Consider the following 27,306-nt stretch of genomic DNA (forward strand, 5'->3'; position numbering starts at 1 on the left):
CCAACACAGATAGAAGTCACGTATATAAACAACAGACACCCTTCTTTCTAGCACTGATGATGTTACCTAGTTGGGTCAGGAAACATCTGTTAAAAAAACAATCAAGCTCAGATGGCACCATGGATCCCACAGTCCTCCTCCTCTCCCTTTCTCCTCTTCCTTCTCCTCCTCCTCCCTTTCTCCTTCTCCACCAACCCTTCTCCCTTCTAGCACTGATGATGTTACGTAGCAGGTTCCATAAACATCTGCCAGAAAACAATCAAGCTCAGACAGCACCATGGTTCCCGCAATCCTCCTCCTCCTCTTCCTTTCTCCCCCTCTTTCCTTTCCTCTTCTCCTGCCCCTTTTCTCCTCCTCTTCCTCCTCCTTCTCTTCCTCCTTCTCCCTTTCTCCACCTCCTCCCTTTCTTCTCCTCCTCTCCCCCTTTCTCCTTCTCCATCAACCCTACTCCCTTCTAGCACTGATAATGTTACTTAGTTGGGTCAGGAAACGTCTGTAAGAAAACAATCAAGCTCAGAGAGCATCATGGATCCTACAGTCCTCCTCTCCCTTTCTCCTCCTCCTCCTCCTCTTCTCCTCCTCTCTTTCTCCCTCTACTCCTCCTCCATTTCTTCTCCTCGTCCTCCTCCCTCTTTCTCCTTCTCCACCAACCCTACTCCCTTCTAGCACTGATAATGTTACCTAGTTGGGTCAGGAAACGTCTGTAAGAAAACAATCAAGCTCAGAGAGCACCAAGGACCCCTAAGAAAAGTAACAGCTCCAAAAGATCATGCTAGTTGAGGATTTCAAACGGAAAGTAGACATCCCTGCTGTACAAAATGCACACACCCCCACTAGAATCGTGCAAGAGGTAAGTAGAGGCCGTTGTAGCTGCTTACACACCAAAAGATCAATGATAAACCTTGAGCAACCTTTGATCCGTCTTCCCTTTGCAAGACCCACCCATCCCCACCAGTGCCCCCCTCTTCCACTCAAGGTCATTTATATTAATTATTTCTTGGAAATCAGTTGCTCCCTTCCTCCACTTCTAATGAGGCTTTTTTTTTTTCCCCCTTCCGGGAAGACACTTGGCAATCGTTCTCTCTTGGGTACTCCAAGCTGGTCCATGCCGTCTGAACATCATGTTCTCTGCCGATTTTGAACTATTTGCTGCAGAAACTGCCTGGAAGCCACCGGCCATCACGTCCCAGATCAGAGAAGGAACTGAATCATTGAATCCTAGGTCTGGAAGGGACCTTGGAGGTCTTCTAGTCCAGCCCTCTGCTCAAGTAGGAGACGTTATATTCCATTTCAGACAAACTGTCCAAACTCTTCTTAAAATCCTCCAGTGTTGGAATGCTCATAACTTCTGCAGGTGTTCCGTCCATTGATTTCAAGTAAAGATATTTATTTATTTATTTATTTATTTTTTATTTATTTATTTTTTATTTATTTATTTATTTATTTATTTATTTATTTATTTATTTATTTATTTATTTATTTATTTATTTATTTATTTATTTATTTATTTATTAATTAATTATATTTCTATACTGCCTTTCTCCCGTAGGACTCAAGGCGGTGTACAGTCAAGAAAAATATAGACACACAAACATCATAAAATTGCTAATTAAAATTATTACTTAGTTTGGTCAATTAAATAAAACCCAGAATTAGATCACATTTAAAAAAAACATTCACATGTTCGTATGTTTAGCCCCGCCTGTTGGAACATCAGGGTCTTGAGGGCACGGCGGAAAGCACGGAGATCAGGGATATTCCGTATCTCCGGGGGCAGTTCATTCCAAAGGGTTGGAGCCCCCACAGAGAAGGCCCTCCCCCTGGGAGTCGCCAGTCGGTATCGTCTGACTGACGGTACCCTGAGGAGTCCCTCCCTGTGAGAACGAACTGGTCGGTGGGAGGCTATTGGTGGCAAAAGACGGTCTCGGAGGTACCCAGGTCCTAAGCCATGGAGCGCTTTAAAGGTGATAACTAACACCTTGAATCGCACCCGGAAGACCACCAGGAGCCAGTGCAGCTCGCGTAGGAGAGGTGTTACATGGGCGCAACGAGCTGCGCCCATAATCACCCGCGCACAGGGGTGGGTTCTAAATTTTTTTACTACCGGTTCTGTGGGCGTGGCTTATTTTGTGGGTGTGGCTTGGAGGTCATGTGACTAGGTGGGTGTGGCTAGCTGGTCAGAGTCATTTCTGGAAGTTCCTCGCACTTACGACCAGTCCTCGCACTTACGACCCGACTCATTTGCTTGCTTTTAACACTGATCAGCTGTAGGGCGGCCCTTTGAAGCCCCGCGGCAAGAGTTTAAACAGTTTTTTTCCCTCTAGTCATCAGCTGGGACTCAGGAGGCAGCAATAGATTGGGGGTGGGACCAAATAAAAGGTACGAATAACGTGGGGGGGGAGGGCGGGGGGGAGAACCAGTTCAGTGATGTCATATCGTCACCACTACCGGCTCGCCCGAACTGGACCGAACCGGGAGGAACCCACCACTGCCCGCGCAGCTACATTCTGGACCAGTTGGAGCCTCCGGGTGCTTTTATTTTTATTTTATTTTATTTTATATTGGATTTCTATACCGCCCTTCTCCCTGAGGACTCAGGGCGGTGTACAGCCAGATTAAAAAACATGCAGAACAAATATTAAAAACAATTAAAAGATATATAAATTTGGCCCAATTAAAACTCATTACCAATTAAAAACGTTTAAAACATTTAAAAAACAGTTAAAAATTTCATCTTAAGCCAGCCCGGCTTGTTTAAATAAATGGGTTTTAAGGGCGCGACGGAAGGCACTGAGGTCTTGGATTCTCCGTATCTCTGGGGGGAGCTGATTCCAGAGGGTAGGTGCCCCCACAGAGAAGGCTCTCCCCCTGGGGGTCACCAGCCTACATTGTCTGGCTGATGGCACCCCGAGGAGGCCCTCTCTGTGGGAGCGCACGGGTCGATGGGAGGTCGTTGGTAGCAGCAGGCGGTCTCGAAGATAGCTAGGCCCTATGCCATGGAGCGCTTTAAAGGTGATAACCAACACCTTGAAGCGCACCCGGAAGACAACTGGGAGCCAGTGCAGCTCGCGCTGGCTCCCAGTTTTCAAGGGGAGCCCCATGTAGGGAGCATTACAGTAGTCCAGACGTGACGTGACTAGGGCATGAGTGACCGTGTGCAAGGCGTCCCGATCCAGAAAGGGACGCAACTGGCGGATCAGGTGAACCTGATAAAAGGCACCCCTGGCCACGGCCGTCAAATGATCTTCTAAAGATAGCTGTGAATCCAGGAGGACACCCAAGTTGCGGGCCCTCTCTGTGGGGAGCAAGATCTCATCCCCAATTGTCAGTGATGGTACCAGCTGACTATACCGGGACGCCGGAAGCCACAGCCACTCGGTCTTGGAGGTATCTGGTTTATCCCCACCCTGGGCAAACCAACATGGCGAAGAAGGGGCATGCTGGGAGTTGTAGCTCAGCATCTTACAGAGGGCCTAATCCCTCCAGTTTTTAAACCCGGAGGGATGGCTAGATCTAAATGAAGGAGAGAAGTAACCTAAAACTGATAAATTTCCTGACAGAACAATGAACCAGCGGACAGGGTGGATTTGATTTAAATCGAGTTGATTTAAATCATGATTTAAATCATGATTTAAATCACTAGTAAAATCACTAGTAAAAAGGCTTGATTTAAATCAACTCGATTTAAATCATAATTTTTAAAGAGCAACTGTCATCTCTGCTACTCCTTCGACCCGCTGTTGACTCACCGATAGTCCCAGTGTTGCAGAATATACAGCCTCCTGCTACATAACTAAGCTCCATTTCATGCTGAATAAACTAAATTATTTATGTATCTTAAATAGAAAACTATTTTACGGTAGATTTTTACCCCAAAAGTTTTTTATTAAAATAAATTCGATAAAAATAAAAAAAAATCCAATTTAAATCAAAAAAATCTGATTTTTTTTGATTTTTTAAAAAAAATCATTGATTTTTATCCACCCTGCCAGCGGAACAGCTTGCCACCAGAAGTTGTGGGTGCTCCATCATTGGAGGTTTTTAAGAAGAGACTGGGCAGTCACTTGTCTGGAATGGTAGAGTTTTCCCTGCCCGAGCAAGAGGTTAGACTAGAACAGTGATGGCTAACCTTTTTGACATCGCGTGCCAAAAGCGGGGGGAGTATGGAAGGGGTCATACGCACGCGTGTCCACATCCATAATTCTATGTGCCCCACCCCACCCCACCCCGTGCTCTCCCCGCTTTTGGCACGCGATGGCACGGTGGGCCCGGTAGGCCCATTTTTCGCTCTCCCCAGGCTCCAGAGCCTTTCTAGGAGCCTGGGGAGGGCGAAAATGGCCTTCCCCACCTCAGAGGCCGGAAATAGCGTGTTTCCTGACTTCTGGTGGGTCCAGAAGGCCCGAAAATCTGCTGGCTGGCGCACGCATGTGTGCCGGAGCTGAGCTCGCGTGCCCACCGATATGACTCCACGTGCCACCTTTGGCACCTGTGCCATAGGTTCGCCATCACGGGACTAGAAGATCTCCAAGGACCCTTCCAACTATGGAAGTAGATTTCTGGGGTGGGAAGGGATTAGATGTTCTGTGCTCCTTTCCACTCCTTTTGTTCTATTGGACAGTGGCATTTCTCAACTCTGATTGACCAAACCGAGTGAAAAAGACAGAATAACAAAGTGGGAAGGGACCTTCACTTAGCGACGCTAGCAAGAAAGGTCGTAAAATCAGGCAAAATTCACTTAACAAATGTCTCGCTTAGCAATGTAAATTTTGGGCTCTGTTGTGGTCATAAATCGAGGGCTACCTGCACTGTACACCTCTCTACTGCATTATGGTGCGATATAATGAAATGCGCGCAGAAGGAAATTGAATTGTAAAATTGACAGTTTGCAGAAAACAGCAAAGCCGAGCGGTTTGATTTAAAAAAGGAAAAAAAACTTTTCTAAAAGATAGGAAGCCTTTATGTGGAGTTTTTATGGCCAGGAGAAAGGAAAGTGGATTTATGGGTCCTGGGATTAGAAAGGATTAAAGAGGAAGAATAAGATGACAATGACTCAATAGAACAGCAAAAGAACAGAGGAAGGAGAAAGAAAGGGGAAAGAGAGGTGTAGATCGAACTCCGAAAGAAATAAAAAAAAGAGATTGACCTCCAAGTTTTTTCTAAATGGCCTAAAGTTTGACTTCACTAACTTAATACTACTATTTATTTATTTTTTATTTTATTTCCAATTTATATACCGCCCTTCTCCCTGAGGACTCAGGGCGGTGTACAGCCAGAATTAAGAACATGAAATACAAATATTAAAAAAACAATTAAAATATATATAAATTTGGCCCAAAAATTAAAAATCACAAACTTATATAATAGTATTAATAATTACTATTAATTAATTACTATTAATAATAATACTGATTGAGACTTAAGACCTAATTAATTACTAAGCACCAATATTAATACAGGTTAAGTCCTCAATGTACGACCACAATCGAGCCCAAATTTTCTGATGCTAAGCATCAGAACACTTGTTAAATGAATTCTGTCCCATTTTACGAGCCTTTCTTGCGGTTGTTAAGTGAATAACACGGTTGTTAAGCGAATCCAGCTTCCCCTCCCCCCCTGACTTTTGCAAGGTCGCAAAAGGGGATCACGTGACCCCAGCACACAGCGACCGTCATAAATATGGAGCCAGTCGCCAAGCGTCTGAATTCTGATCCCGTGGGATTGCTGTAATTTTTGTTAAGTGTGGAAAAACGGTTCTAAAGTCACTCTTTTTGGTGTCGTTGCAACTTGGAATGGTCACTAAGCGAAGTGTTGTAAATCGAGGACTAGCTGTATTTAAAGTAACACAAATACCAGCCATTTCTACAACAGTGACAAACAGGAGACAAACTTAGTAAAGAAATTTAAAAAATAAATCTAAGCTTGTTGTAGTGACTTTTTTTTCTGAAGTCTCAGACTAGGAATAGTTAAAATATTCCCAGAATCCGGCCAGGATTGAACAGAGGGAATTAAAGCTAGCCTGACCTGTAATTATCTCCTTGCCCCTTTTCCAGCCACGGAAAGCAAGCATCCACCCCATAATTAAACCAGCATCTGGAGACCTACAGCTCAGGCATTTTGCAGAGGTATTTTACACCTGGCACATGCCTACCTGGCAGGAGAGCTTGGCAGTCTTTGACAGGCCCTTGAGCTTATCCAGGCCTTTACAGAGAAGGGAGGCAAACCTCGGCTTCTGTGCTTAATTCTTATTTTTCCTGAGGTCTTAGTAAAGGAAAGTGCCTCTGAACTGCACTGAGCCAACAGGTAGATGATTTAGTGCAGGGGTCTCCAACCTTGGCAACTTTTAAGACTTGTGGACTTCAACTCCCAGAATTCCCCAGTCAGTGTGGATGGACTTCAACTCCCAAAATTCCCCAGTCAGTGTGGATGGACTTCAGCTCCCAGAATTCCCCAGTCAGCATACATGGACTTCAACTCCCAGAATTCCCCAATCAGTGTGGATGGACTTCAACTCCCAGAATTCCCCAGTCAACATACATGGACTTCAACTCCCAGAATTCCCTAATCAGTGTTGGCAGCCTTCAACTCCCAGAATTCCCTAATCAGCATACGTGGCCTTCAACTCCCAGAATTCCCCAGTCAGCATACATGGACTTCAACTCCCAGAATTCCCTAATCAGCATACGTGGCCTTCAACTCCCAGAATTGCCCAGTCAGTGTGGATGGACTTCAACTCCCAGAATTCCCTAATCAGTGTTGGCAGCCTTCAACTCCCAGAATTCCCTAATCAGCATACGTGGCCTTCAACTCCCAGAATTCCCCAGTCAGTGTGGATGGACTTCAACTCCCAGAATTCCCCAGTCAGTGTAGATGGACTTCAACTCCCAGAATTCCCCAGTCAGTGTGGATGGACTTCAACTCCCAGAATTCCCCAGTCAGCATACATGGACTTTAACTCCCAGAATTCCCTAATCAGTGTTGGCGGCCTTCAACTCCCAGAATTCCCCAGTCAGCATGGATGGACTTCAACTCCCAGAATTCCCATGCTGGTAAGGAGGAATTCTGGGAGTTGAAGTCCACAAGTCTTAAAGTTGCCAAGATTGGAGACTCCCGATTTAGTGTAATTCCCAAATTTGGATGCAGTAAATCCTCAAGGCCTCTTACAGTGCCCAAAACCCACTGAGAGACACAAATGCTATACAGGCAGTTCTCGACTTACAATCATTTGTTTAGTGACCGTTTTTCACACTTACGACCATTGCAGCATTCCCCTTGGTCACACGATCAAAATTTGGGTACCTGGCAACTGATTCATACTTATGACGGTTGAGGCATCCCTTTGGCGACCTCCTCACAAGGAAAATCAACGGGGAAGCCTCATGCGCTTAACAACCAGGTTACTAACTTATCAATTGCAGGGATTCACTTAACAACTGTGGCAAGAAAAGTCGTAAAACGGGGCAAAACTCACTTAACAGTTGTCTCACTTAGCAAGAGAAATTTTGGGATCAGTTGTGGTCGTAAGTCGAGGACTACATGTATTTCAAATAACAAACCCAGGGAATCGGTCCAAGTCATACTTAAATCTCTAATTTTCCTTGCATTCATGCATAAAATTTTAATAAAGAGCCGGAAGCTTAAGCGCTCAGCGACTGGGTCTTGCAAAATGTCTAAAAATCAATTCCATTAAATTCCGTTGCCTGGCTTTAAAAAGATAACATAATCCCTCACTATCGGCACAGCCAGAAAAACTTGATGTTTCTCCTTAAAAGGGCCTTCGGTGGCTATTTCATCACATTCATCTGAGCCAACAACTATCATTTCCCAGCCTTTAATAAAGAATACTACGAGATGAAAGCTTCTTCCAAAAAATGAAATTATTGTACTCAACATTGATTTAATAAATATTGACTAAAAAAAACCCTGCAAGGAAACAATACATCTGCTCCTGTTCTAATAATGTAATCAGTTTTCTAAAATATTTTTTTAATGTTAATACATTTCAGTAATCTAATTTTAAAAAATTCTATTTCTTCCCTGCTGGGCTGCAGCAAAAGGAAGAGATAGATTTTTATTTTTAATTAAATAAGTGAAACCTGCTTCAAACGGAACTTGAACTCTATCATGTGAATTTGGATTTTTTCCCCCCTTAAATCTATGAAGAGGGAAACAGAGATTGTGGAGTCTTGGTAGAATAGAGATGCATTAAATCCCTTTTCAAGATTGCTAAAAAAAAATGCAGCTTTTTCCCTGTGGTTTGCCAATGCTCCCTGGTGATACTGCTACAATTATGTGGTTGATTTTAAGAGAGAAAAATAAAGATATCCCCAAAATGAGTTCAGTATGCTAAGCCACTTGTCCTGGCATCCAGAACTCTTCACTTTGCTACATTTATAAGGCTAGGATCACCTGGTGTCCCCCCATCCAGTGTTTCTCAACCTTGAGGACTTTCAGATGCATTCTAAGCCATGATTTACTGACTAAGCCACCATTTGCTAGACCAATGTTTCTTTTTTTTTTTTTTTTTTTAATTTGATTTATATGCCGCCCTTCTCCGAAGACTCAGGGCGGCTTACAATGTGCTCAGCAATTTCTCAACCTTGCCTGCTTGAAGGTATGGACTTCAACTCCCAGAATTCCTCAGCCAGTCTGAGTGGACTTCAACTCCCAGAATTCCTCAGCCAGCATGGATCGACTTCTTCAATTATCATGGCTGGCTGAGGAATTCTGGGAGTTGAAGTCCAAACATCTAAAAGTGAGTCTTAAAAGTTGCCAAGTTTGGAGAACTTTGTGCTAGATTATTAACTTTATAAGACTGGGCGTCTTTTCATTTCATTTCATTTTTTTTTTCATTTTATTTGATTTATATACCGCCCTACTCCCGAAGGACTCAGGGCGGTGAACAGCCACAAGATAAAAACACATAAATACAAAATTTTAAAGCAAAGTAAAACCGAATTAAACAATTTGGCCCAAGACAGATTTAAAACACCCCAATAATTTAAAACAGATTAAAATTTACATTTTAAAAAGGGAAAAAAGGGAAAAGATTAGGCCAGGCCAGCTATGATCCCTCTTAGAGACATACCCTCAATTCCACCTTCTGTCATTCAACAGTTTCAGAAACAGTCTGTAGAGATTTTCAGTCATCCAGGTTGTCCCAAAGGTGCTTTTTTCAGGAGGCGACTGGACTTTCTTATTTTTTTCTTTGAAGACATTTCGCTTCTCCTCCGAGAAGCTTCATCAGTTCTGACTGGATGGTGGGGAATAGAAGGATTGATACTCCTTGCAGACAGCTGGTCATTTGCATCCTTTTAGGGAGTCGTTGAGGCCACTTGGAGGCTTATCTGTGTCCTTATTGTAGTCAGGTGTAGAATTTTAAAATAAATCTCCAAGTGCTTCAAGGACCCTCTAAAAGGATGCAAATGACCCAGCTGTCTGCAAGGAGCATCAATCCTTCCATTCCCCACCATCCAGTCAGAACTGAAGAAGCTTCTCGGAGGAGAAGCGAAACGTCTTCAAAGAAAAAAAAATAAGAAAGTCCAGTCGCCTCTGAAAAAAAGCACCTTGGGGCAGCAATATTATATATTTATTTTATTTATTTATTATTTTATTAGTTCAATTTATATGCCGCCCTTCTCCGGAGACTCAGGGCGGCTTACAATGCTTTTAAGCAATAGCCTTCATACTTTTGTATATACCTGCTTAGTAGGGCTTTCGCCTGCCCCCCCTAAGCGGTGTTCTTTTTTATACAAAGTCAGCTTATTGCCCCCACAATCCGGGTCCTCATTTTACCTACCTCGGAAGGATGGAAGGCTGAGTCAACCTTGAGCCTGGTGAGATTCGAACTTGCAGTAATTGCAGGCAGCTGGTGCTATTTAACAGCACTTTAGTCTGCTGCGCCACCAAGGCTCTTATATTATTTTATTATTAATTATAATATTAATATACAATATTAATATATATTATTTATTTATTTATTTATTTTATTTAAATTAGTTATTATATTAGTTAGACTTATATACCATTCCATAGTGCGAAGAAGAGGGGAGGTCATCCTATTCTCCAAACCACCTGAAGGCAGGACAAGGAACAATGGATCATCTGGTGTCTCCCCATCCAGACTCATCAAGGAGAGAAGCAGCCTGGAACTAAGGAGCAATTTCCTGACATTGAGAACAATTAACCAGTGGAACAGCTCGCCACCAGAAGTTGTGGATGCTCCATCATTGGAGATTTTTAAGAAGACACCCATTTGTCTGGAATCGTATAAGTCTCCTGCTTCAGCAGGGGGTTGGACTAGAAGACCTCCAGGGTCCCTCCCAACTCTTGTTATTCTGTTCTGATAAAGCAGTTTACAATATTAGCGTATTTCCCCGCCCAACAATCGGGCTTCTCACGCTGGGAACGCGCCTTATATTTAAAGCTGCTGCGTCCAGATTGCAAGTTTTCCACTTGGGTAAAAAGGTAGGGAAAGGAAAGGAAAAAGTGACTTTTATCCAGAAATAACACAACTTCCCAGCATCCACCCCATTGAGAAAAAAAAAAAATGTTTGCTTAGTTCTCTTTTCGGGAGAACTCAACATTTGGCAATGTCAGTTTTCTTGCAGGCTTCCAAAAACCAGAAATAAATGACACGTTATTTCTTTGGAACTCTTGTGGAAAGACCAGCTAAGCACAAATCCTGCAAAGGCCGAGAAAAACACAGAAGGAGAAGGAGAAGGGAAAAAAAAGGCCCAGAGCAAAAGTTATACAGGTAGTCCTCGATTTACGACCACGAATGAGCCCGAAATTTCTGTTCAAGGAGACATTTGTTAAGCGAGCTCTGTCCCGTTTTACCACCTTCCTTGCCACCGTTGCTAAGTGAATCATGGCAGATGTTAAGCTGGTCGTAAAGTGAATCTGGGTTCCCTGTTGAGTTTGCTTGTCAGAAGGTCGCAAAAGGGGATCACGGCGACCGTCGTAAGTATGAGTCCAAGCTTGGTTCCTTGCCACCGTTGCTAAGTGAATCATGGCAGATGTTAAGCTGGTCACCCGATCGTAAAGTGAATCTGGGTTCCCTGTTGAGTTTGCTTGTCAGAAGGTCGCAAAAGGGGATCACGGCGACCGTCGTAAGTATGAGTCCAAGCTTGAGCTGATATACCATAAGTATAAAGGCAGGCTTGAGCTGATTTTATCAAGGATATTTACAGATCCCCCCCCCCGAGTCCAAATCTCTGCACAAAACAGAATAGAATACAGAATAAAAGAATAACAGAGTTGGAAGGGACCTTGGAGGTCTTCTAGTCCAACCCCCTGCTCAAACAGGAAACACTATATCCGTGATGGCGAACCTATGCGCGGAGCCGTATCTGTGGGCATACGAACATTGCCCTAGCTCAGCTCGGCCTTCCGGGCCCACCAGAAGTCAGGGAAACGGGCCGTTTCCTGCCTCCGGAGAGATTCCCGGTGGAGGGGAGGCTGTTTTCACCCTCCCCAGGCTCCTAGAAAACCTCTGGAGCCTGGGGAGGGTTGAAAAAGGGCCTTCCGGTCCCACCGGAAGTCAGGAAACGGGCCGTTTCCGGTGTTGGAGAGCCTCCAGGGAGGTGGGGAAAGTCGTTTTCCGCCCTCCCCAGGCTCCAAGAAAGCCTCTGGAGCCTGGGGAGGGCGAAAAAACGGGCCTACTGAGCCCACCATGCTATCACGTGCCAAAAGTGGGAGTCACATGAGGGGGTCACGCATGCATGCGCTGGAGGGGGGCGCATTGAATTATGGGTGTGGGCACACACGCGTGTGATTCCCCCCACGCTCCCGGCACGCGATGACAAAAAGGTTAGCCATCACTGCCCTATATCATTTCAGACAAAATGGCTGTCCAATCTCTCCTTAAGAACCTCTGGTGATGAAACGCCCACAATGTCCGGTGGCAAGCTGTTCCACTGGTTAATTGTCCTCACTCTTAGGAAATTCCTCCTTCATTCCAGTTTGTTTCTCTCCTTGATTAATTTCCACCCGTTTTTTGTTTTTTTTTTGTCCTGCCTTCAGCTGCTTTGGAGAATAGGTTGACCCCCAACTCTTCTTTGGGGGGCAGCCCCTCAAATATTGGAAGACGGCGATCTCCCTTAGTCCTTCCCTTCGTTAGACTCGACACACCCATGTTCCTTCAATCTTTCATCGTAATCAATGATTAAAATAGCAGGTAATGCATTGTAAAAATAAGCTCTGTAACCTTAAACAACCTTCTCCCTCTTAATCATGGATTTTTTTTTTTTGTTTTTGTTATTTGGGAGAGAACCGCACCAAAACCAGACATCACAAATTGCAAGGGGATTTGTTAGCAACACAAGGTCAAAGATCTCGCAAGGCTACAGAGACGGGGGTCACCGAGAGGAGATCCCAGCTTCCAGACACGTGGTCTAATCCGGATCTAACCCACATGGCAGTGCACGGCCGGGAAAGTCAGCCCCACACGTCCCCCTTTTCCGTGGAAAAAAACACATTTTTGGATCAGAAATCCAGACAAACCTCAAAAACAATTTTCCGTCCATCAGAGAGCAAGGTTTTCTATAACAAAAGACGTGCGCAGCTTCCTTTTAAGGGTTACAGGAAATCCTCGATTTACGGCCACAATGGAGCCCAATATTTCGGTTGCTGAATGAGACATCCCTTCAGGGAATTTTGTCCCATTTTACGACCTTTCTTGCCGCAGTTGTTAAGCGAATCACTGCGGTTGTTAAAATAGTAACACGGTTGTTAAGGGAATCTGGCTTCCCCACTGCTTGTCAGAAGATCACCAAAGGGGGATCGTACGATCCCGGGACCCGTCATAAATATGAGTCAGTTGCCAAGCGTCAGAATTTTGTTCACAGCCGCCCTGAGTCTTCGGAGAGGGGCGGCATACAAATTGAATTAATAAATTGAATTAATAAATAACATGAGGTTGCCAAGTATGAAAAGTCACTTTTTTCTTTTTCTTTTCCAAAAAAAAAAAAAAAAGGAGGAGAAAGAGGAAGGAAGAGAAGAGGAGGAGGAGAAGAAAAGTTGGGATAGAGGTAAATGGTAAAAGAGCAGGCCCGAAGAAGTAAAAATGAAAGTTAAAAGATAAGATGAATGAAAAATGATGGATTAAATAACTGTACATGTAAATGTGTTTATGAGAAATAAAAATAAAAACTTTTTTTGAGGGGGAAAAAAATCACTTTTTTCTTTTTTTTTCTTTTTCTTTTTTTTAAATTGCTAGTATTTAATGATTTAGAAACTGATTTCACAGTACTGTATTTAGTAACGTTTGTCTTACAGAGACCTAAGAAAACAAAATAATTTCCTTTAAAAGATTATATTACAAAAATGTCAAGGTGCTTAGACTAACAAATTCAGAAATCTTTTTTAAAACTAATAGCTGTATATATATATATATATATATATATATATATATATATATATATATATATATATTTCCAGTCCAACAATGAAAGGAAAGAACACCAGAGTTCCAAATATTGCTTTGAATAGTGACATGAATAACATCTTGATATTTCTGCATTATTACACTAAGCAGTGTCATGTAAGAATGTCCATTTTAATTCAAGAGGTCCTGAAATAACCAACTTTCTTTTTTCAGTGCCGTCGTAACTTTGGTCTCTCAATGAACTGTTGTAAATTGAGAACTCCCTGTAATCAAACTATGGTGAAATTTAAAGGCCAAAGGCCTTGGTGAACAGGTTTATTATTGAAATCTGCCAAGAAGAAGAAGGAAAAAAAGACAAAATTCTGTCCCCTACCTTACACAATAATAGATTATTTGAGTTTCTGTTTGCAAAATTAGTCACAGAGTTACTTATGCTCAAGGTGTGTGGTTTTCAACAATTGCGCAATTAAAAACGGACAATGGACAAGACTGGTGAATAGAATGGGACTTGAGGTTCGTAAAGTTTTGCTGCCTTTTGCCTGGTCCTAGTTATGCAATGTTCTACCAAATAATATTATTAATATTAAACAGAAGCTCAAATGGCACTGGGACTTTAGAAGTCAAACAGACAAGGTTGTGCCAAAGAACACCCCAGACTTAACAATTGTCAATTTCCCCATGGATGTACCAACTCCCAGAATTCCCCGGAAAGCATGGAAGGACTTCAACTCCCAGAATTCCCTAGCCAGCAAGGTGGACTTCAACTCCCAGAATTCCCTAGTCAGCAAGGTGGACTTCAACTTCCAGAATTCCCCAGCCAGCTATGGGTGGACTTCAACTCCCAGAATTCCCTAGCCAGCTGTGGATGGACTTCAACTCCCAGAATTCCCCAGCCAGCAAGGTGGACTTCAACTCCCAGAATTCCCTAGCCAGCAAGATGGACTTCAACTCCCAGAATTCCCTAGCCATCATGGGTGGACTTCAACTCCCAGAATTCCCTAGCCATCATGGGTGGACTTCAACTCCCAGAATTCCCCAGCCAGCAAGGTGGACTTCAACTCCCAGAATTCCCTAGCCATCATGAGTGGACTTCAACTCCCAGAATTCCTCAGCCATCATGGGTGGACTTCAACTCCCAGAATTCCCCAGCCAGTTATGGGTGGACTTCAACTCCCAGAATTCCCTAGCCAGCAAGGTGGACTTCAACTCCCAGAATTCCCTAGCCAGCAAGGTGGACTTCAACTCCCAGAATTCCCTAGCCAGCAAAGTGGACTTCAACTCCCAGAATTCCCCAGCCAGCCATGGATGGAGCTAAAACCCACCATCTTAAAGTTGTCAAGATAAAGTTGCTTTAAGCATAAAAGACAATCTTCACTGTAACTTTAAATGGAAAAAATGAGGATTTTTAAAGCAATATCTTTTTTTCATGCACGTTGTTTTTCTATGGCATCCAATCCATCTATGGATAGCAGTCTTTCAGTATTTAAGAGGCTGCCCCAAAGAAGAGGGGGTCAACTTAATTTCCAAATGCACCAGGAGGCAGGACAAGAAGCAACGGATGGAAACTAATCAAGGAGAAAAGCAACCTTGAATTAAGGAGAAACTTCCTAACAGTGGGGACAATTAACCAGTGGAACAGCTTGCCACTAGAAGTTGTGGGCGCTCCATCAATGGAGGTTTTTAAGAAAAGACTGGACAACCACTTGTATGGAAGGAGGAGTCATATATCAAATAAAATACTGCCTTCCCCTGAAAATAGAAGCACTTCAAATCCGAAAGGCTAATTTTTTCTTGGGGAAAGAGGCCAATTGTCCATACTGGGATGTAGGGGAGGAGGAGGAGGAGGAGAAGGGTAGATTTTCCGACAAAATTGGGGAGCATCGCACAGCGTGGGAATTTACGCCCGGAGAGATCCAGGCAGTGTAGTTTGTGGATCTGGGGAATAAAAGCCTCCTAAATTCAGGAAGTCCTCGACTTACAACCGTTCGCTTAGTGACCTTTTCGAAGTTACGACACCGAAAAAAAGAGACTTATGACCGTTTTTCGCACTTACGACCCCGTCGTTACGCGATCAAAATTCAGAGGCTTTGGCAAACTGGCATGTACTTTATGACAGTTGCAGTGACCCCCCTTCTGACGAGCAAAGTCAATGGGGAAGCCGGATTCGCTTAACGACCGTGTTCCTGCCTTAACAACGCAGGTGATTCATTTAACAACTGCAGCCAGGAAGGTCATAAAATGGGGCAACGTTCACTTAACCGCTATCTTAGCCATGGATATTTTGGGCTCATATTGTGGCCGTTATGTCGAGGATGCGCGCCGGTTGCCAAGCACCCACACCGTGATCATGGGGACACCGCGATGGTCGTAAGTGTGAGGATCCGTCGTCAATCGCTTTCTTTCAGCACCGCGGTAGCTTCAAGCGGTCTTTAAAAATGAATGGTCGTAAATCAAGGACTCCCTGTATGATACAGATAACCGTAGAAGAGATTGGATAACCATTTGTCCGAAGTGGTGTAGGGTATCCTGCCTAAGCAGGGGGTTGGACTAGAAGACCTCCAAGGTCCCTTCCAACTCTCTTATTCTATTCTATTCTATTCTATTCTATTTAAGACTAGCTTGAAGATTCCCCCACCCGTTTTTTCAGCAGCCAGCTGTCATTGCACCTTGCAAGGAATGGATTAAGATATTGAAGAGGCTGTCAGTTGTACTTTTCCGGTATATTCCTCTTAATTAACCTGATACGGCTTCATTAATCTTGCTCAGGATTCCTGGAAGCAGCTAATTTAGCTTTTATTCCCCCCCCCCATATATTTTTTTTTCTTAGAGACCAGTTTGTTTTTAAACTCTTGGGAGGAAGAATAGGAATAGGAATAGAATGAAGAGGGAACAGAATACAGAATATAGAATAGAATAGAAGTAGAATACAGAAAGAATAGAATAGAATAGAATAGAATAGAATAGAATAGAATAGAATAGAATAGAATAGAATACAGAATAGAATAGAATAGAATAAAACAGAATACAGAATAAAATAGAATAAAATAGAATACAGAATAGAATAGAATAGAATAGAATAGAATAGAATAGAATAGAATAGAATACAGAATAGAATAGAATAAAATAAAATAGAATACAGAATAAAATAGAATAAAATAGAATACAGAATAGAATAGAATAGAATACAGAATGAATAGAATAGAATAGAATACAGAATAGAATAGAATAGAATAAAACAGAATACAGAATAAAATAGAATAAAATAGAATACAGAATAGAATAGAATAGAATAGAATAGAATAGAATAGAATACAGAATAGAATAGAATAAAATAAAATAGAATACAGAATAAAATAGAATAAAATAGAATACAGAATAGAATAGAATAGAATAGAATAGAATAGAATAGAATAGAATAGAATAGAATAGAATAGAATAGAATAAATTTTATTGTCACTTTGAGGAAAGTGAGTGCTGCATTCAGGAAACAGCCAGAACTGAAGAATCAATCCATCAATCAGAATAGAGCCGGAAGGGACCTTGGAGGTCTTCTAGTCCAACCTCCTGGTCAAGCCGGAGACCTGCTTAGACCATTCTGACAAGCCAAGTCAACGGGGAAGCCAGGTTCACTTAACAACCGTGTTACTAAGTGAACCGCTGCAGCGATTCGCTTAACCACCGCGGCAAGGAAACGTTGTGAAACGGGGCAAAATTCACTTAACGAAATTGTCTCGCCCAGCAATGGAAATTTTGGGCTCCGTTGTGGTCGTAAGTCGAGGACTACCTGTATTGTGCGGTGCAAAAATATGAAAAAAGTCGATAAGATTCCTCAGAAAATTTGGATTGTTGTTGTTTTAAAGCAGTTGTTCCCTACGATTTTATGGTGATCCAATTTGCACAGGTAAAAACTACTGAAAACAATTCCAGCCAGAATTAAGGAATATCACAAATGCTTTTTAAAGGTGGCCTTCAATGCTAACGAAAGACTACCTTGATGAATTCTAGGCAGGGTGGATAAAAATCAATGATTTTTTTAAAAAAATCAGATTTTTTTTATTTAAATCGGATTTTTTTGATTTTTATCGAATTTATTTTAATAAAAACTTTTGGGGTAAAAATCTATCGTAAGATAGTTTTCTATTTAAGATACATAAATAATTTAGTTTATTCAGCATGAAATGGAGCTTAGTTATGTAGCAGGAGGCTGTATATTCTGCAACGCTGGGACTATCGGTGAGTCAACGGCGGGTCAAAGGAGGAGCAGAGGTGACAGTCGCTCTTTAAAAATTATGATTTAAATCGAGTTGATTTAAATCAAGCCTTTTTACTAGTGATTTAAATTGTGATTTAAATCAACTCGATTTAAATCAAATCCACCCTGATTCTAGGATAAATCCCATTTCTTTGAGAAAATGTAAAGAAATACATGCACCCCCGGTGTGTTTTCCTATTGTTTTTGACCAATTTTTTCATTCCAATGGAACAATGCAGAATATTGCATTATTAGACCCTGAGCTGCGCTTAGTAAAGGCTTTTTTAAATTATTATTATTATTCAAATAGCTGAAGGACAGCAGAGAACAGGAAGAATGGATGGCTTTATCAGTCTCGGCCAGACCAGCCCTGGATATCTCGGAAAACAGGAAGGGCTTTGAATGCTTCCATATGGTAGGGAATATGCTGGAAATGCAGAAAAGAAAAAATGTGGCCTCAGAGATCCAGGTGCCTAGATAGTTGAATTAAATAAGATTTCATTTGGAGAGGCAGTTTGGTCTAGTGGTTAAGGCACCTGGTTAGAAATTAGGAGACAGTGAGTTCTAGTACCGCCTTAGCCACGAAAGCCGGCTAGGTGACATTGTGTCAATCACCAGGAGATGGTGAGTTCTAGTCTTGACTTAACCATGAAACCAACTGGGTGACTGGGACTTCACCAGGAGACAGTGAGTTCTAGTCCTGGCTTAAGTATGAAACCAGCTGGGTGACTGGGCCAATCACCAGGAGACCCAGAGGTCTAGTCTCACCACAGGCACGAAATCTGGCTGAATGACTTTGGGCCAATCCCCAAGAAATGGTGAGTTCTAGTCCTGCCATAGGCATGAAAGTGGCTAGGTGACTTTGGGCGAATGACTAGGAGACGGTGAGTTCTAGCTCACCTCAGGCATGAAAGCCGGCGGGTAACTTTAGGCCAATCACCAGGAGATGGTAAGTTCTAGTCCTGTCATAGGCATGAAACCTGGCTAGGTGACTTTGGGCCAATGACTAGGAGACGGTTTTTATATCTTCGCTTTCATGGCATTAGTTTGTAGTGCTTGTTCTTGAGCAGCGAGTATTAAATCTTCTGTTTCTTTCTTGATGGTTCCCATCTTAAGCCATGCCCACGTCAAATTGTCATCACATTTTCCTTCACTGTTTTTCAAGTGCTGTTTATGCAAAGCTTTGGTTTTCCATCCGTTTAATCTGTCATCCAGTTGTTTTTCCTTCTTATTTATTTATTTATTTATTTATTTATTTATTTATTTATTTATTTATTATATTTCTATACCGCCTTTCTCCCGTAGGACTCAAGGCGGTGTACAGTCAAGAAAAATATAGACACACAAACATCATAAAATTGCTAATTAAAATTGTTACTTAGTTTGGTCAATTAAATAAAACCTTTGTTTTTGCCTTTGTTTCTTCTTATTATTATTATTACTACTATGATTAATCAGACTTAGCTAGTTGCCCATCTAACTGCAGGCAACTTCAGTGGTGCACAAGGTGAGAAAACCACAACGTAAGAACTACAAGTATAAAATGTGAAAATCCATTATTAATACAAAGCCTAAAACCCAAAAATAGAAGCCCTAACTCGCAAGAGGCATAAAAACAACCAGCTCAACAATAGAACCATCTCCGGGTACCCTAGGTATTATAAATTATACAGAGATTTATAAGGAATAATAAAGGAAACATTGATTTTAGTTTAAACGAACATGTCCCGTGGCATCATAAAAACAGAAACAGATCTACTTCTCAATTCAGCTTAAACAGTGATCGATGATCTATTGGGGGAATGGAAGTTCCTGGATAGCTCTGCAGATAAGGCACTGTAATTTAACACCAGCTGTCTGCAATTAAAGTAAGTTTGAATCTTGCCAGGCTCAAGGTTGACTCAGCCTTCCATCCTTTCTAAGGTAGGTAAATTGAGGACCCAGTTTGTGGGGGCAATAAGCTGACTTTGTATAAAATATACAAAAGTATGAAGGCTATTGCTTAACACATTGTAAGCCGCCCTGAGTCTCCGGAGAAGGGCGGCATATAAATCAAATTTTTAAAAAATATTAATATTAAAACCACAAATTCACATTTTGTCTGATTTAGGAGCTCCACCTTCAATCAGTTGATAAGGGAGCTTTTATCTGCAAATTATTAGTAAGAGTGACCAACTTGCCCATCTCCAATTCAGCCGAATTATCCGAGCGAGCGGTTGCTGCTGGCATCAGTACGAACTTTATATATAGAATTTTATTTAGGCTGCAAAGTTTTAAGGCAGGGGTCAGCAACCTGAGGCTCTGGAGCCGTACGTGGCTCTTTTACTCCTCTGCTGCGGCTCCCTGTCACTCAACATATGCGTCACAACCGCCAATGTGCGACACCTGCCGGCACGCAATTTATTTAGCTTTTTCAACCCCTGGTAGGCCAACCACGGATCAATCCAAGAAAAGAAAAGTTTCAGAAGAAAACAGAACATTTAATTCGACTACAGATGCTAGTTTTGTAGCCGCTCAAGAAATAGTCAGGCACGGGAAGAGTTTTGTGGCTCCCGGTGTTTTCTTTTCTGTGGGAAACGGGTCCACATGGCTCTTTGAGTGTTTAAAGTTGCAGACCCCTGTTTTAAGGCATAAGATTTTTGCACCGGTCCAACATCTTGATATCACATTTTCAGAGAGTCAAAAGACCTGAATATGGGAGATAATTTATCTCTGTTTTTCCCCAGCCTTTTTCCCCCTTCTCTAACAAGGATTTCCATTAAAGCAATTTGCTAACTGATAATACCAGTTATCAGCTAGAAGGCATCAGATAGTCCTCGACTTACGAACATAATCAGGACCAAAACATCCATCACTAAGCAGAGCGATCATAAGTAAACCACCGTATGACCACACCCATCGTCGTTAAACAAATCATACGGTTATTAAATCCCATGAATTTATCAGAAGTCAGATGGAAACTTCGGTGTGTAAGTCCGTTGCTTAGCATCCAGATTTTGATCACGTGACTCCAGGAATGCTGCAACGGTCGTTAAGTGTGAAACACAGTCACAAGTCCCATTTTGCAGTGCCGTTGTAACTTCGAACGGTCACTAAATGAACTGTTGTAAGTCGAGGATAACCTGTACAGGTGCAGGGGTTTTTTTTTTTTTCTCATGGGGGGTCAACCAGCCCCATGTTTTTCACACTTACGACCGTTGCAGCATTCCTGTAGTCACGTGATCAAAATCTGGATGCTAAGCAATGGACTCCTATTTATGATGGCCACAGTGTCCCCGGGGGGGGGTTACATGACCCCTTTTGCGACCTTCTGACCAGCAAAGTCAATGAGGAAGCCAGATTCACTTAACAACCGTGTGACTCATTGAACAACTGCAGTGATTCATTTAACAACGGTGGCAAGGATACTCATTTGATCTGCAAATCCTAGGTTGTTAAGTGTTTAGTGACCTTTTTTGCAACTGGACGGGGACTCTTAATATAATATTATCTCATTTAACGTGGAAACACACATCATTTTGACCCAGAACAATTCCTAGAAGTAGTTTCAAAATTCTCTCGCACAAAAGAAAATAATAATTTGGAGCCCAATAGATCCGAAATGAGTTTGCACATTATATTATTAAACCATCATGAAACTATCTAATGTGGCGTGCGTGAACCTAGACATTATTCTCCACCCTACAAACCACAATTTCAACGAACTCCGGATGACTTTCCCCTCTGGCTTTGTTTAAACCTGAAGTGGGGGGAAAAAAATACAGATTTTTGCATTTTGGAGCAGCTGAAATTCAGAAGCAAATTGAATTAAGCCCTCCAAGTTAGCCACAACATTAGGTGCAGCTGAGCAGAAGACAACAGCCAAAGGGCTCAACTATCTAACCATGGTTTATTAATAAGCCACAGATCCAAGGCCCAAACACAGCCTTTACACATGCAAGTATTCTAATCACCCTTTACACGTCAATTGTACAACTCGGCAGTTTTCTTCGCAATACAGCACAAAGACACTTGCCCCAAAATACGATTTCTTTTACATTTTTCTTTTTTTTTATTTTTACTTTTTACATTGTTCTTTTTTTAAAAAGTTTATTTTCTTTTTACTGTCCTGTCTTTCTCACCCAAAATCAACCCAATTTTGATTGTGCATAGGGTTTATTTTATTTATTTTTTTCTCCCAATATCAGCTCGGTGCTGTCACTTAAAAGAGTTTTAATGTGGACTTTATCTCTCAGTGTTTCCCAACCTTGGCCGGCTTGGAAGATGTGTGGATTTCAACTCCCAGAATTCCCTAGCCAGCATAGCTGGCTGGGGAATTCTGGGTGTTGAAGTCCACACATCTTCCAAGCGGCCAAGGTTAAAAAAAAAAAAAACAAACAACCACTGAAATTGTGCAAAATCATTGCGGTCATCCTGACCTTAAAGAGATGATTTCCTGGGATTTTCCACAACCTTGGAATGAAAAGCCAGATTCGGAGTCCTGGCAAATTATTCCACCTTTTTAATTCTCCTCCAAACAAGGAGGAAGAAAACAAACAAATAAACAAACTAACTAAGGAGGCAGTTTTCCTGCCTTCTTGGAAAACTTTTGTAGGAACAAGCTAGCAAAGCGGTATTTAATTTTGGCCCTCAAGGCTGTCATTAAAAGAGCCAGAAAGGAAGGAGGAGGAAAAAAAAAAAGGGGGGGGCTCATTGAAAGAGAAAAATCACCTTTGCAGCTTCCTTTAACTTTCTGCCTGGAACCAGGTATTACGTTTCCTAACCAGGACTGGATGGTTTTCACACAAACAGGCTTAAGAGAAACCATGGTTTGACAGATAGTCCAATTCCAGCACAGGTTGGAAGAGTTTGTGCCAATTGCACAAAAAAAAAAAAAAAAAAAAACACACACACACACACACACAAACTCAACACAACCTCACTTTCTCTTTTCAGCCCCCTCCTCTCAAAAAAAAAAAAAACAAAACCCAAGGAAGAGACCCCATCCTCCTCCTCCTCTCCCAATTTCCTTGCGAAGCAGACTTTTCCCAAGAGGGCAAGGACTACAACTCCCATCCGTCCCCAGGTCGGGAAGCATGGGTAGTCGAAGCCCCCCCCCCCCTTTTGCAGCGGAGGGAAGGAGGGAGGTCCTCTGGGCTGTCTGTCCCCCCCCCTCTCTCTTTGAACCCACCTTTAACAGACATTTCCCGACCCCCCCCAAAAAAACTCGCAATTCAAGCCCTTGCGGCGCGCGCCTTTTGCAAGCGGGCGCCCGCGGGCGCCAACTTAAAACTCCCGGAAAAAAGACCCCCCAAAACCGGGGTGCAATTCTTTTAAAAGGGGTCCTGCAAGCCCCCCACCCAAATAAACCCCCTTCCGGGCTCTACCTCCCGCTGCAAGGCACAGGAGCCATCCGAGGCTGGTTTGGAAGCGGTCAGTTGGCAACCCCCCGAGGGGGCGCTGGGCTGGGCTGGCAAAACCCCGAGCCTCCCCTTCCCCTTCCAGGCCTGCCCGCTTCTTCCTTCCTCCCTTCCCCGTCCCCGCGTGGCTGGAAACTCCCGTGACCTTCCCCCGGGGGGAGGGAAAAAGAGGCTTACCTGGTGCGCGGAGCCGCACTCCGCCCGCCCGTCCGTCCGTCCTCTCCGGCCGCTTGTGTAACCTCGGCGGGCCGGGCAAGCAAGGAAGCCGGGCGGGCAGCGGTGGAAAGAGCCCGGCGGGCGAAGGAGCCAAGCCAGAGCAGGGACCGGCGGGGCTCCGGAGACGCAGCTGGGCGGCCGGTGGGCAGCGCGCCTGGCCGCTTCTGCTCCGCGCAGGGCAAAGGGAAGGGAAGGCGAGGCGAGCCGAGGCGGAGCTCCCCGCCACAGGGACCCGCCCAAGCGACGCAGCCGGCCGGCCGGGCGAGGCTCCGGCTCCGTCAGCCCCGGAGCCGCCGCTCGACGGGACCCGCGCAGGAGAAGCCAGGACGGGCAGCTCTCCCGGAGGGTCCCGCGCTGGGGATGGACGGAGGGAGGGATGCAGGGAGGGAGGGGGGTCTCCTTGCCCGGGACTTGGGGAGGGGGGGGTTTCTCGGCTTTGCCCGCGACCACCGGGGCTCTTGGAAGGCGGGATGGACCTGTAAAAGAAAGAGAAAGAGGAGAAAGAGGAGAAATGGATGGATGGATGATATCAAAAAAAAAATGATAGGAAGGGGAGGGGGATAGGGGAAATAGTTAAGGGAGAGAGAGAATAGAAAGAGAGAGAAAGGGATGATAAATTGATGGGTGATATAGGAAAGAGAGAGAGAGAAGGAGAGAGAGATAAGACGAGGTGGGTGGATGGATGGAAGGAGAGAGAGAGAGAGAGATGGATGGATGGATGGATGGATGGATGGAGAGATGAGAGAGAGAGAGAGAGAGCGACAGATAGATGATAGATAGATAGATAGATAGATAGATAGATAGATAGATAGATAGATGGATGATAGGTAGATAGATGATAGATAGATATAGATGAAAGGAAAGATAGGAGAGATAGATCGATGGAAAGAGAGATGAGAAAGAGATGGATGGATGGATGGATGGACAGAAGATGAGAGATTGGATGGATGGATGAGAGAAAGAGAGGGATGGATGGAGAGATAAGACGAGATTGGATAGATGGAGAGATAGATAGATGAAAGAAAGATAGGAGAGATAGATCGATGGATGGAGAGATAAGACGAGATTGGATGGAGAGATGGATGGAGAGATGAGAGATTGAGAGACAGATAGATGATATAGATGATAGATAGATAGATAGATAGATAGATAGATAGATAGATAGATGAAAGGAAAGATAGGAGAGATAGATCGATGGAAGGAGAGATGAGAGAGTGAGAGATGGATGGATGGAGAGATAAGACAAGAGATTGGATGGATGGAGAGATGAGAGATTGAGAGATAGATAGAAGATAGATAGATAGATAGATAGAAGATAGATAGATAGATAGATAGATAGATAGATAGATAGATAGATGAAAGGAAAGATAGGAGAGATAGATCGATGGAAGGAGAGATGAGAGAGATGGATGGATGGAGAGATAAGACGAGAGATTGGATGGATGGAGAGATGAGAGATTGAGAGATAGAAGATAGATAGATAGATAGATAGATAGATAGATAGATAGATAGATGAAAGGAAAGAGAGGACAGCTAGAGGGATGAAAAGAGAGATAAATGATAGACAGGGACAGATAAAATAGAAATAGATGTTTAATAAATTATAGATAAAAGAGCAAGAGAAGACCAAAAGAAGATAGGAGAAACGACATAGACAGACAGATAGATAGATAGGCAAACTATATATTTTGTATGTGTTTTTGTGCACAACCACTCAACAACACACATCTACTCTATATGTGTATGGATAAGCTGCTGGCCCTCCTGTCTCCTGGGCCAGGGATTAGCGTAAACCACGGCTGCATTCATTAATCTCCTTTACAAAATATAGTAAGTGCTCTCTAACCCCCCACTCCTTCCCCCAGCCATTCCATTTGATTTAAGGCCGCATATGCTGTGCTGAGCCAGGAAAAATGCGGAAGGGCCGAGATTTGCATAAGGAACAGTGGGAGAGAGACATAACGATCGTAAATAAAAGTGGGTATAAATCACACTTTATGTGGAATAAGAAGGATTTGCACCCCCACTTTTGCCAAACATATCAAAATGCAGCTCTTCCTTTTCATTGATTACATTGATTAAATTTCAGGCGTTCCTTACTGCTTTTAATTGTGTGACTTTTCTAAAAAGCAAACAAAAATAAAAAATAAATTCTGCCTGGGAAATCCAGATGTTTCCATCCAAGCTCATGTGTCTTGCATGCAATAAACCAAGATTTATTTATTTATTAATTCAATTTATATGCCGCCTTTCTCCGGAGACTCAAGATCGAACTTGTTCCCTATTTATTCCAGCCACATTACAGATAGTCCTCGGCTTACGATCACAACCGAGCCCCAAATTTCTTAGCGTCTTCGCAAAGCCGGTCCTTCGGCGACCTTTGCCCCATTTGATGTCTTTTCTCGTCACTGTCGTTAAGTGAATCATTACAGTTGTTAAGTTAGTCACACGGTTGTTAAGTGAGTCGGGCTTCCCCGTTGACTTTGCTTGCCAGAAGGTCGCAAAAGCAGGACCGTCATAAATATGAGTCAGTTGCCAAGCATCCGAATTTTGACCACGGGGAATGCTACAACGGTTGTAAGTGTGAAAAATGTTCGTAAGTCCCTTTTTTTTCAGTTCTGTTGTAACTTCGGTCACTAAACAAATGGTTGTAAGTCAAGTATGAATTTAATAATAAATATTCTGACAGGAATATTAGACATCACACCCCTGGGGGTAACGGTGCGTGTGCCAGAGGAGAAGCAGGGACACCCCCGTCTCACGCTCATCCGTGGCTGCGAAAGCTCACACTTCCTTTGATTAAATCACACCCTTTCGGCCTACCCTGCGGAGTTGTCGTTGTGGGAAAAGTGACAGGCACGGGATCCCCGGGGGCTGCACTTTTGAGGAAAAGCAAGCTCATCAATCAAACACACAAACAACAGCGCACATTTCCCCACGCTGGCCTGGGAAGTGCCAAAACCGAAAGCATCAGAAATTAACACTTCATCACACCTTCAGTTCAGAGGAAGTCTGAGACCAAACCTCCAATTGATGTCACCAGCATTTCCAGGCAGCGTTATGATTCATGCGTGTTTGTTCCCTTTGCGCAAAGATCTATCGCAACTCGGAAAGAAACCCAAACAAACCCTGAACTTGTCTATTTAAGGGCACTTTCTGATAAACCATTTCCTGCTCTCTCTTTTTTTGTACCGATTATCCGTTATCCATCGGCTTCTCTTTTTGGCTGCCGATATTCTGGCTTTGCCAATCGGATAGAAAGTCCATACAGAGAGTGGTAAGGACAACCGAGAAGATTTATAGGAAGCTCATTTCCTGTCATTCAGGATACTGCTTATAAGTGCTATGTGCTTAGAGCTCAAAGCATTGTTAGAGATCCCGCACACTCTCTTCACGGTCTGTTTCTGTTGCTCTCCTCTGAGAGGAGGTTTTGAAGAATTTCTAGCAGGACTTCCAGGAATCTGTAAGAGCTTTGTTCCCCATTATGCCAGTAATGGCGAACCTTTTCAACACCTAGTGCGCATGCCCGTTTTCCAGGCTGTTTTCAGACTGGTTTTTGGGCCATTTTTGCTGTTTTCCGGCATTCCAGCACCTGTCAAGACCAGCTGGCCAAAAACCAGAAGAGCTGTTGGCGACGGTGCGCGTGCCCACAGAGAGGGGTCTGCGTGCCACCTCTGCTGCACGCGTGCACCATAGATTCACCATCACGGCCCTATGCCATCCATCTGGTCAACTCGCAAGATTCGTTTTTCTCACCATGTACATATATACATCCGAACTAGACAGTGTTGTTTCTCTGTGTCATATAATATACGTGGGTATGTCCATAATTTTGTATTTATTTATTTATTCCGTCATGTTTATATAGGGAATGTTGGAGGTGGAGACCCTTTGAGAGCTGTACGGAACAAAATTTCATTTTAATGTATGCCGATTAGTGTACATTCAAAGTGACAATCAAAGTTATACTAAATCTTCTAAGTCAATTCGCTAAAAGATCCCAAGCTTGTCAGTTGGAAAGCTGACCGTTGAGATTCGAGACCCGAGCGCTCATT

General features: G+C 43.1%; 1 protein-coding gene across 3 annotated transcripts in view; it reads right to left on the reverse strand.

The window, feature by feature from the left end:
* LOC139316332 (glycerophosphodiester phosphodiesterase domain-containing protein 5-like) overlaps positions 1-23,401 on the reverse strand; it is a 139,669-nt gene extending 116,268 nt beyond the window's left edge. Inside the window, exon 1 of one of the 3 annotated variants that reach the window (XM_070942998.1) lies at positions 23,213-23,401. The gene's annotated coding sequence lies outside the window, so the exon portion shown is untranslated. The remainder of the gene's footprint in view (positions 1-23,212) is intronic. The other 2 variants (XM_070943001.1, XM_070943002.1) reach the window with 2 other exon arrangements.
* Between the last annotated feature and the right edge of the window lie 3,905 nt (positions 23,402-27,306).

Source organism: Pituophis catenifer, unplaced genomic scaffold, assembly GCF_029215685.1.
Source record: "Pituophis catenifer annectens isolate HBS135680 unplaced genomic scaffold, rPitCat1.0.hap2 SCAF_4, whole genome shotgun sequence".
Lineage (NCBI taxonomy): Eukaryota > Metazoa > Chordata > Lepidosauria > Squamata > Colubridae > Pituophis > Pituophis catenifer.